The sequence below is a fragment of the Hypanus sabinus genome, chromosome 16 (assembly GCF_030144855.1).
Source record: "Hypanus sabinus isolate sHypSab1 chromosome 16, sHypSab1.hap1, whole genome shotgun sequence".
NCBI classification, from domain to species: domain Eukaryota; kingdom Metazoa; phylum Chordata; class Chondrichthyes; order Myliobatiformes; family Dasyatidae; genus Hypanus; species Hypanus sabinus.
In genome coordinates this window covers 90585571-90598083 of record NC_082721.1, presented here as the reverse complement: position 1 = coordinate 90598083, position 12513 = coordinate 90585571, and the positions used below count along the sequence as shown (strand labels likewise).

General features: G+C 42.6%; 1 long non-coding RNA gene across 2 annotated transcripts in view; it reads left to right on the top strand.

Moving 5' to 3' along the window:
• Window positions 1-5247, top strand: part of LOC132406563 (uncharacterized) — a 29818-nt gene extending 24571 nt beyond the window's left edge. For both annotated transcript variants that reach the window (XR_009516199.1, XR_009516200.1), the window contains one exon: window positions 601-5247. This is a non-coding gene — a long non-coding RNA (uncharacterized LOC132406563). The remainder of the gene's footprint in view (window positions 1-600) is intronic.
• Window positions 5248-12513: the final 7266 nt, after the last annotated feature.

Sequence of the window (12513 nt, the reverse complement as noted above, 5' to 3'; positions counted from 1 at the left end):
GGATGTGTATATCCTGTGCCTTCCAAATTGCTTCTAGAAATTCCAACTATTGCTGCTCTGCTATCATCCCCGCCAGTGTTCTTTGCCAATCGTTTCCCAACTCCTCTCTTATGCCTTTGTAATTCCCTTTACTCCACTGTAATACTGATACATCTGACTTTAGCTTCTCCTTCTCAAGTTACAGAGTGAATTCAATCATATGATCACTTTCATCTTAGTTTCTTTACCTTAATCTCTCTAACCAATTCTGGTTCATTGTATAATCAGCCAATCCAGAATAGTTGATCCCCCAGTGGATTCAAACATGAGCTGTTCTAAAAAGCCATCTGTAGGCATTATTGGAATCCACCATCAACCTGATTTTCCAAATCTACCTGCATATTGAAATTCCCCATGATTATTATAACATTGTTTTTTGCATGCATTTTCTATCTCCCACTCATTTATAGTCCAGATTCTTTGTACTGTTTGGCAGCCTGTAAACAACTCCCATTGGGTCTTGTCACTCTTGCAATTTCTTAGCTTGATCCATCTTGATTCAATACCTTCCCATTGTATGTCACCTCTTTCTAAAGGTTTGATTTCATTTTTTACCAACAGAGCAATGCCACCCCATCTGTCTTCCTGCCTGTCCTTTTGATGCAATGTGTAATTCTGGATATCAAGCTCCCAGCTGAAATCTTCCTTCAGCCATGATTCAGTGATGCCTACGTCATCATATATGCCCATCTGTGTGTTGGACACTAGTCATATAACCATATATCATATAACAATTACAGCACAGAAACAGGCCATCTGGTTCCCTGGTGCTAGATAGGCCAACCTATCTGGTGGAGTCCTAATTCTCTGTGAGACCTCCACACCCCATCATCTAACTCTTCAGGTTCTGAAACTACTGGGGATACTTCTGGTCTACCTGGCGTGGCCTCCCCCGATTTATCACTCATGTCCACCTGCAACTCGGATGCCTGTGTCCCATGATCAAACCCCACTTCCTCCCCTGCAGCGTCCTGCTGCAACCCAGGTGCCCACAGACAGTCCCCCCCCCCCACTTTACTTGTCTCAATGGGAGAAGAGCCGGGAGTCTCTTCCTCAATCAATGGGGAGTTAGCATAAGGCAGCATATACCACACATCCAGGTCCTCATCCTCCGAATCAGTATCCCCCGCAGGGGTGGGGGTGGACCTAATCTCATCTGTTGGGGGCCCGGTTGTCACCTGCATTTCCGCAGTGTTCTCCTTTTCACGTACCTCTCTGATCAGCTCAACAAAAGATGGAGGGGGTGCGCCTTATGAGATTATTGGAGACCCCACGCAATCTGGTCATGGGACTGGGCACCGCTGGCTATCTGATCCATTCTTAACTGCTCCACCTCAGCTGCCTCTGTGCCACAAGCAATTTATCTCTAGCTGAAAAATAAATGCAGAAAGCTTCTGTCCCTTCTCCTGATGCATATTCTGAAACCCCACCATGAGCTTCTTTAGGCTTCCAGTTGGGTCAAAAGCATTGTCTAGTGCTTGCATGTAATTGACAGCTGTCACAACCTGATATTTCATCCTGACAGCTTTCACAATGTCAGTGGCCTTCCCCGCCATTCAAACTTTCAACCAATCTCTGTCGCTTTACATCATCAGAGCACTGCCACTCACCTAACAACTGAGAGTCCACTCCGCCCAAGGTTCATACTCCTCCTCCCCTTTACGGGTGGGTGTATTTCCAGAGAATAGGTGGAGCCTGCCACAGCTGGGACTTTGAATCTGATTTTTCCATTTATTCGCCAGAGAGATAAGGGCAGATACTAACTCAAAATCCTCACTCTTCATCAGAGGACGTGGACTAATTAGACATTCCAAATCTGACCACTCTTTCCCTTCACTCCTTGGAAACGAAAGAACCCTGTCTTTGAAATCTCCGCCCCCAGCTACCGCTTCCTCAGTACTGGTCTGCATTAAAACAAAAGCTACACCAGCCATTTTATCAAACCTCCAGCTGCAATTGCAACTTTTACAGTATTTAACAGGTGAATTAACAATTCATCTGGAGTACAAAAATCTGCCTCACTGGTTCATTGCTCAGGGTAATCACACAGGATCCAAAGGAATCAATCCCAGACAAGCCCCTGCAATTGTAACTCTCGCTGCGGCCAGCGGCTTAATATAGTGGGTGATAGCCCCTGGCCTGGCCAAACTTAAGAAATCTCGATTGGGTGGATGCTGCGTGATGTGTCCCCTGTTACAAACAGTACACAATATGCAGTTTAACGATTAAGCTTTATAATTCTTACTCTGACTATATGGTTAGTAAAGAAAATGAGGAAAAAAAAGAAAAAGGGCTCAATCTTATGAAACAGTCTATTATGCAATGTTGGAGCTTACTGATAAGCCAGTCATCAACCATCATCCTCCTCCAATTGTCGCTGCCCCTTGGACGCTCGCTCCAAGTCCACTTCGTCTGGCAGTCTACCAATTCTCTCCATTCACATTGTAGTTCCTCATCTCTCCCTGGCAAAAGACCTCTAAAATCTCTTTTCTAGACTCACAAGAAAGAACAACAGCATTCCAAACCACATTATCTCTAGCCATAACCCAAAATTTGCTGCTACAGAGAAACCATTATATTATCAGTGAAACCTTACAGCATGTTACACAGCAGTGAAACCTTACAGCGTGTTACACTAGTCTCTACAACAAAGTCTAGCTGTAAATACCCACTGCTTGAGTGGTGGGATCCCTCCCCTCCCTAGCAAGGAAGAGATACTTCCAGTTAACAAAGTAGCTTAAACAGTTTATTTTATTTAATTTTAGACCAATAGTTTTTAATACATAATTAACACTCAGAGTGATCTATCAAAGATTACTGGATTACAAAATATTTATAAACTACAAAGAATTTCCAAACACAGATAGAATTCAAACTAAAAATATACTAACAAGTTGCAGATGAACAAGTCCTGCACCTTCCTCATTTTTCCCAGAAACTCACGTCATTGCTGCTCTGGTGTCACCTCTGCTGGCCTCTCCTTCAAAATTACTTTGACCAACTCCTGTCTTATACCACTGTAATTTCCTTTACTCCATTGAAATACTACTATATCAGACTTTATCACTATCAAATTTCAAGTTGAACTCAAGCATATTGTTGTCACTGCCTCCTAAGAATTCTTTTGTCTTAAGCTCCATAATCACCTCTGGTTCATTACATGACACTCAATCAAGTACAACTGATTCCGCAATAACAAACTGCTCTAAAAAGCCATCTCATAGGCATTCGCCAAGCTCACTGTCTTGAGATCCATTACCAACTTAATTTTCCCAATTGACCTGTATGTTGAAATTTTCTGTGACTATCATAACGTTACCCTTTTGACATGTCTCTTCTATTTCCTGTTGTAATCTATGGTCCACATCCCAGTTACTTTTGGGAGGCCTGTATATATCAGGGTCATTTTAGCCTTGCAGTTTCTTAACTCAACCCACAAGGGCTCAACATCATACAGTCCTTTGTCATTCTTTACCAGCAGAACCATATCCCCACCTACCTTCCTATCCCTCTGATACAATGTGTAACCTTGGACATTCAACTTCCAACAACAACCATCCTTCAGCTACGATTCAGTGATGGCCACAACATCATACCTGACAATCTGTAATAGTGTATCAAGATCATCCACCTCATTTCTTATACTCTGTACACAGAGATATAACTCTTTGAGTGCTGCATTTGCTACCCTTTTTGATTCTACATCCCTAATGCACTGATACCCACCCTGCTGACTGCAATTCCATTCTATCATCTGCCTGCCCTTCCTGACAATCTCCCTGCCCACTATCTTTGCTTTTTCACCATCTATCCTATCCTGAGACCTTTCACTCCAGTTCCCATCCCCCTGCCAAATTAGCTCTAATAAACCTGCTGCGAGAATATCGGTCCCCCTTGGGTTCAGGTACAACCCATCACTCTTGTACAGGTCATAACTCCCCCAGAAGAAATCACAACGATCCGAGAACCTGAAGCCCTACCTCCTGCACCAGCTTCTCAGCCACGCAATAATCTGCCAAATCATCCTGTTTCTACCTTCACTGGCACATGGCACAGACAGCAATCTGGAAAGTACTACCTGGAGGTCTTACTTCTCAGCTTTCTGCCTAGCTCTCTATATTCTCTTTTCAGGACCTCTTTGTTTTTCCTTCCTATGTCATTGGTACCAAGGTGTACCAGGACATCTGGCTGCTCTCTCTCACCCTCCAAAGTGCTGTGGACACAATCTGAGATGTCCCTAACCCTGGCATCTGGGAGGCAACATACCATTTGGGTATCCCATTCATGTCCACAGAACTTTCTGTCCCTCTGACTATTGAATCCTCTATCATTTACTGCTCCCCTCTTCTCCCTCTTACCCTTCTGCACCATGGACCCATGCTCAGTGCCAGTAACCTCCTGGGAAGTCATCCCCACAACAGTATCCAAATGGTATACTTATTATTGAGAGGAATGGCCACAGGGGTGCTCTGCGCTAACTGCCTAAGCACATTGCCATCTCTCCTGACAGTCTTCCAGCTAATTGCTTCCTGTAACTTCAGAGTGACTACTTCCCTGGAACTCTGATCAGTTATCTCCTCACTCTCCTGTACAAGCCAAAGGTCATCCAGTTGCTGTTCCAGAGCTGTAGCTGGATACACTTCCCCAAGATGCATTTCCCTCCAAGACTCTGGGTTTCTCAGGACTCCAACATCCAGCGTGAAGAACACACAATGACCATTTACTACACTAGGTACAGTGAGAGAGAAAACGGAAACTTACCTGGAGCTAAAGCCTCTTTTGAACCCGTCCAACACTCCTACTCTCACCACTGACCTATTCTCAACAATGGCTGCACTGCTTGTTCCTTCTGTATTTTCAACCAAGCATTGCTAACCTGCAAGGAACATCATCACTGTGGCCTGTTCCTATCACTGATTGATCTGCTGGAGTGAGTCCGAACACCAACGACCTGCAACACCGCTGACCTGCGAGAAACCTCGTCACTGTGGCCTGCTCCTGCTACTGCTTGGGCCACCAGAATCTTCATGCAGACGAGAGGTTTTACAATTTTCAGAATGTATTTGTCATGTATTGAAAGGGTAAGGTCAGTTAATGTAGTTTGTCTCTTGTCCAGTTTGGTGATGATGTCATCAGATGCAAACAGAACAACACATGATGTGAGGGAGCATGGAAGCACAAATGAAAAATAAAGACACGTTTCAAGTATGAAGTGTCAAGTCATGATACGTGCACTATTTAATTAAGTATTAAGATAGTTTGCAAATATGCAACATGATCGGACCATGAACTCTGGTATGGAAAGAGGTGATGGAGTATGCTTTTTAGTAAATTCTTGTTCATGCATGGACATTGGGGTTATGTCAGCTTCTTGCTTCCCTGACTTAGAACAACTAATCATTAAATGTAGACAATTCCATTTGACTCAGGAGTTCTCATCCGTGATCCTGACCATGGTTTACGTAGTGTGAGTGGTCAATCATAAGCAAGCACTAGTGAAACTTCTTGATGTTGTCTGTAAACAAGAACATCCCATCCCAATGTATTTCAAATTATAATCGATGACTTTAACCAGGCCTGTTTGAAAAAAATCCTGCCCAGTTATCACCATCACATAACCTGTTGCACCAAAGGTCCCAAAACATTACTACACTACAATGAGGAATGTCTATCATTCCTTCCTGAGAGCACATTTTGGCAAGTTGAATCATTTGACTGCACTTTTACTACTTGTATATAGACAGAGCCTAAGGAGCAAGGCTCCAGAGATCAAAACAACTAAGAGGTGGTTGCAGGAGGCAAAGGAACAATTACTGGATTGCCTTGAGTCAGTGGACTGGGACCTCATCTGGGGACCTGAATGACTAGACCAGGATTGTTACAGATTTTATTAACACAGCTGTGGATGAGTGTGTCCCCACAGAAATCATTCAGGATTTACCCCAATCAGAAGCCCTGGATGAACAATGAAACCCAGAATCTTCTAAGAGCTAGATGAGAGGCATTCAAGTCTGATCAGGGACAGTCAGCATGGCTTTTTGAAGGGCAGATCGTGCCTAACAAGCCTGATAGAGTTCTTTGAGGAGGTAACCAGGCATATAGATGAGAGTAGTGTAGTGGATGTGATCTACATGGATTTTAGTAAGGCATTTGATAAGGTTCCACATGGTAGGCTTATTCAGAAAGTCATAAAGCATGGGATCCAGGGAAGTTTGGCCGGGTGGATCCAGAATTGGCTTGCCTGCAGAAGACAGAGGGTCGTGGTGGAAGGAGTACATTCAGATTGGAAGGTTGTGACTAGTGGTGTCCCACAAGGATCTGTTCTGGGACCTCTACTTTTTGTGATTTTTATTAACAACCTGGATGTGGGGGTAGAAGGGTGGGTTGGCAAGTTTGCAGATGACACAAAGGTTGATGGTATTGTAGATAGAGGATTGTCGAAGATTGCAGAGAGACATTGATAGGATGCAGAAGTGGGCTGAGAAGTGGCAGATGGAGTTCAACCCGGAGAAGTATGGGGTGGTACACTTTGGAAGGACAAACTCGAAGGCAGAGTATTAAGTAAATGGCAGGATACTTGGTAGTGTGGAGGAGCAGAGGGATCCGGGGGTACATGTCCACAGATCCCTGAAAGTTGCCTCACAGGTAGATAGGGTAGTTAAGAAAGCTTATGGGGTGTTAGCTTTCATAAGTCGAGGGATAGAGTTTAAGAGACGTGATGTAATGATGCAGCTCTATAAAACTCTAGTCAGGTCACACTTGGAGTACTGTGTCCAGTTCTGGTCGCCTCAGTATAGGAAGGATGTGGAAGCATTGGAAAGGGTACAGAGGAGATTTACCAGGATGCTGCCTAGTTTAGAGAGTATGGATTATGATCAGAAATTAAGGGAGCTAGGGCTTTACTCTTTGGAGAGAAGGAGGATGAGAGGAGACATGATAGAGGTGTACAAGATATTAAGAGGAATAGACAGAGTGGACAGCCAGCACCTCTTCCCCAGGGCACCACTGCTCAGTACAAGAGGACATGGCTTTAAGGTAAGGGGAGGGAAGTTTGAGGGGGATATTAGAGGAAGGTTTTTCACTCAGAGAGTGGTTGGTGCATGGAATGCTCTGCCTGAGTCAGTGGTGGAGGCAGATACACTAGTGAAGTTTAAGAGACTACTAGACAGGTATATGGAGGAATTTAAAGTGGGGGGTTATATGGGAGGCAGGGTTTGAGGGTCAGTACAACATTGTGGGCCGAAGGGCCTGTAATGTGCTGTACTGTTCTATGTTCTATGTTCTATGTTCTAAGTCTGGAGATCAAAAATGCTACAAGGTGCAGGTATGATCTCCGGAAAGCCATCGCTTGGGAAAAGGGGTGATTCTGGATTAGATTGGAATCAATGAGGGCTGCTCGACAGCTGTGGCAGGGATTGAATGCCACAACCTCCTACAAAGTTAAATCTTGTGACAAAGAGACAGCAGAGCATTGCTTCCAGATGAACTCAATGCCTTCTATACACACTTTGATCACCAGAACAGGGAGGGAATGACTTCCAGACTTAGGAAGGCATTAGCTGAAGGCAAGGAAACCAGTAATGGAAACGGGAAGAAAGATCAGCCTATACAGCCTCAACTTACTTTACAAGCTATTTCTCATTTATTGGATGAACAACTTGACAAAAGATTTGCTGCATTGGAAGTAATGTTGAAGGAGAACAAAGGTAAACTAAGAGCACTTGAAAAAGTGAATGAAAAACAACAACGGCAAATTTCTGAACTTACTGAAGCTGGAAAATAGAGATTCCAGACTGAATTCTTGGGAAAAGAAATTAAATTCGACTACTCGTACATTGGAGCAGTATAAAGCCAAGATTATTGATTTGGAGAGTCATAGTCGCAGAGAGAATTTGTAAATAATGGGACTCAGTGAAGACGTTGAGAGTGGGGACCTTACTGAATTTTTCTCTCAATTCTTAATGGAAATCTTTGGCTCAGAGGTTTTTACCTCTCTTCCGGTACTCAATCGCGTGCATAGGGCATTAAAGCCAAAATCATCGAAAGAGTTAAAACCCGTCATGTGATTCTTCGATTTCACTATGTGAGTACTAAGCAGCACTTAATTTGAATTGCTCATCGTAAAGGAATTATTGAATACCAAATCTTAAGTTTTGTTTGATTGAAGATTATTGTCCTGAGGTAATGCAAGAAAGATTGCGTTTTAAAGTGATGATGTCAGAATTATACCAAAGGAATCTTCAACCAGCTTTGCTGTACCCCACGCGCTTAAGAGTGGTTTTACCCACTAAATCGTTTAAATGGTTTAAATCAGTAGGTGACGTGAAACAATATCTCGAAGAACATTGTTTGAGCTTGGATGTTTAATTAATTTACTGTTCCTTTGGGCTTATTAGTTAATAATCAGCTTATAGATCTGGACATTTTAAGTTCGTGGAGCTTTGCCCTTGAGGTGATGTTTCTGGTACTTTGTTTTGGCTTATGACTGTTTTATATTAAAGTTCCCTTCCTTTTCCTTTATTATTTTACATTTTTATTTTTAATTGTTTGTTTTAGAAAATTATTAAGACTTTGACTTGATGATTAAATATTATGAAGATTGTACTCTGTTTTATTTTTTAAGACCTTGTTTTTTAAAATGGTCTACAAAAGGTTGTTTTTTCACTTAGCTTGTGTTTGGCATTCCTTCTCAATAGAACCATAGAACATAACAGCATAGAAACATGCCTTTTGGCCCTTCTTGGCTGTACTGAACCATTTTTCTGCCTGGTCCCACTGACCTGCACCTGGCCCATTTCCCTCCAGACATCTCTCATCCATGTACCTGTCCAAGCTTTTCTTAAATGTTAAAAGTGAGCCTGCATTTACCACTTCATCTGGCAGCTCATTCCACACTCCCACCACTCTCTGTGTGAAGAAGCCCCCCCCCCCCATGTTCCCTTTAAACTTTTCCCCCTTCACCCTTAACCCATGTCCTCTGGCTTTTTTCTCCCCTAGCCTCAGTGGAAAAATCCTGCTTTCTTTGACTCTATCTATACTCAACATAATTTTATATACTTCTCTCAAGTCTCCCTTCATTCTTCTACGCTCCAGGGAATAAAGTCTTAACCTATACAACCTTTCTCTTTAACTCAGTTTTTCAAGTCCCGGCAACATCCTTGTAAATCTTCTCTGCATTCTTTCAACCTTATTAATACTCTTCCTATAATTTGGTGACCAAAACTGCACACAATGCACCAAATTCGGCCTCATTGCTGCTTTATACAACCTCACCATAATATTCCAACTCTTATACTCAATACTTTGATTTATAAAGGCCAATGTACTAAAAGCTCTCTTTACTACCCTATCTACCTGTGATGCCACTTTTAGGGAATTTTGTATCCTGCTGTTCTACTGCACACCTCAGTGCCCTACCATTTACCTTGTATGTTCTACCTTCCAGAGTGCAATACCTCACACTTGTCTGTATTAAACGCCATCTGCCATTTTTCAGCCCATTTTTCCAACTGGTCCAGTTCCCTCTGCAAAGCTTTGAAAACCTTCCTCACTGTCCTCTACACCTCCAATCTTTGTATCATCAGCAAATTTGCTGATCCAATTTACCACATTATCATACAGATTATCGATATTCATGACAAATAACAATGGACCCAGCACTGATCCCTGTGGCACACCACTAGTCACAGGCCTCTACTCAGAGAAGCAATCCTCCACTACCACTCTCTGGCTCAGGGATCGGCAATGTTTACCACTGAAAGCCAATATGGACCCATTTCCCACAGAAAAGAAAACACTGGGAGCCACAAAACCCGTTTGACATTTAAAATGAAATAACACTGCATATAACGGTTTTTTTGCCTTTATGCTATGTATAAACAAACTATAATGTGTTGCATTTATGAAATTGATGAACTCCTGCAGAGAAAACGAAATTACATTTCTGCATGCAACAAAAACATTTTGAACTCCGAAAAAAAGACGTTGGGTTGAAGGTTACTCCATAGTTAGCCTACCTTGGATCAAAGAATTAAAAGAAAGCACGCACTGACGGGTGTCAGGCATTGGCAGTGGTGATGTATATTAATAGCGATGAAAAAACACGTTGTAGCGGTGTGCTACACGCAATGCTAAAATAAAGACACTGCAGTCAAAGGTAACTTTATTCGAACTAAACAGCCTTGCTTTAAAGCCTCCCTCAACCCGTCCCCGTGGGCGCGGATGCTCCAAAAGACACGTACTCACAAACCCCAGTAGGCTATCTCCCTTAGCCGGAATGGTGGCTAATTGTGAGCCGGTTCGGATGTGCCAGGAAATGGGGTCTCCACAACGTTTTTAGATTGTACAAGATCACCATAATCTTCAAATTTCGAATTACATTTCAAAAACTAACAAACCACGGGGAGCCGCAGCACAGAGATGAAAGAGGCGCATGTGCTCTAGAGGCGCGGGTTGCCGACCCCTGCTCTGGCTTCTCCCATTGAACCAATGTCTAATCCAATTTACTACCTCACCATGTATACCTAGCGACTGAATCATCCTAACTAACCTCCCATGCGGGACCTTGTCAAAGGCCTTACTGAAGTCCATGTAGACAACATTCACTGCCTTCCCTTCATCCACTTTCCTGGTAACCTCCTGGAAAAACTCTAATAGATTTGTTAAACATGACCTACCACACACAAAGCCATGTTGATTCTCCCTAATAAGTCCCTGTCTATCCAAATACGTGTAGATCCTATCTCTTAGTACACCTTCCAATAACTTACCTACTATCAACATCAAACTTACAGGCCTATAATTTCCTGGATTACTTTTAGAGCCTTTTTTAAAAAACGGAACAACATGAGCTATCCTCCAATCCTATGGCACCTCACCTGTAGATACCTACATTTTAAATATATCTGCTAGGGCCCCTGCAATTTCAACACTAGTCACCTTCAAGGTCCGAGGGAATACCCTGTCAGGTCCTGGGGATTTATCTACTCTGATTTGCCTCAAGATTTCCTCTGATTTCTTCCTCTTCAATCTATATAGGTTCCATGACCTCAATGCTTGTTTGCCTTATTTCCATTGACTCCATGCCAGTTTCTTTTGTAAATACAGACACAAAAAACCCTTTTAAGATTGCCCCCATCTCTTTTGGTTCCATACATAGCTGACCACTCTGATCTTCAAGAGGACTAATTTTATCCCTTACTATGCTTTTGCTATTAATATACCTGTAGAGGATCTTTGGATTATCCTTCACCTTGACTACCAAAGTTACCTCATGTCTTCTTATAGCCCCCTGATTTCTTTCTTCAATATTTTTTGCACTTTTTATACTCCTCAAGTACCTTATTTGCTCCCTGTTTCCTATACATATAACCAAATAACAATTAGAGCACGGAAACTGGCCATCTTGGCCCTTCTAGTCCGTGCCAAACGCTTACTCTCACCTAATCCCATTGACTCGCACTCAGCCCATAACCCTTCATTACTTTCCTGTCCATATACCTATCCAATTTTGCTTTAAATGACAATACCAAACCTGCCTCTACCACGTCTACTGGAAGCTCATTCCACACAGCTACCACTCTGAGTAAAGAAACTCCCCCTCATGTTACCCTTAAACTTTTGCCCCCGAGTCTCAACACATGTCCTCTTGTTTGAATCTCCCCTACTCTCAATGGAAAAGGCCTATCCACGTCAACTCTATCTATCCCCCTCATAATTTTAAAAACCTCTATCAAGTTCCCCCTCAACCTTCTACACTCCAAAGAATAAAGGTCTAACGTTCCATCTTTCCCTGTAACTTAGGTGCTGAAACCCAGGTAACATTCTAGTAAATTTTCTCTGTACTCTCTCTATTTTGTTGACATCTTTCCTATAACTTGATGACCAGAACTGGACATAATACTCCAAATTCAGCCATACCAATGCCTTGTACAATTTTAACATTAAATCCCAACTCCTATACTCAATACTCTGATTTATAAAGGCCAACATACCAAAAGCTTTCTTCACCACCCTATCCACATGAGATTCCACCTTCAGGGAACTATGCACCATAATTCCTAGATCACTCTGTTCTACTGCATTCTTCAATGCCCTACCGTTTACCATGTATATCCTATTTGGATTATTCCTACCAAAATGTAACACCTCACACTTATCAGCATTAAACTCCATCTGCCATAGCTCAGCCCACTCTTCTAACTGGCCTAAATCTCTCTGCAAACTTTGAAAACCTACTTCATTATCCACAACGCTACCTACCTTAGTATCATCTGCATACTTACTAATCCAATTTACCACCCCATCATCCAGATCATTAATGTATATGACAAACAACATTGGACCTAGATCAGGGACTCAGATCCCTGAGGCACACCACTAGTTACCGGCCTCCAACCTGACAAACAGTTATCCACCACTACTCTCTGGCATCTCCCATCCAGCCACAGTTGAATCCATTTTACTACTTCAATA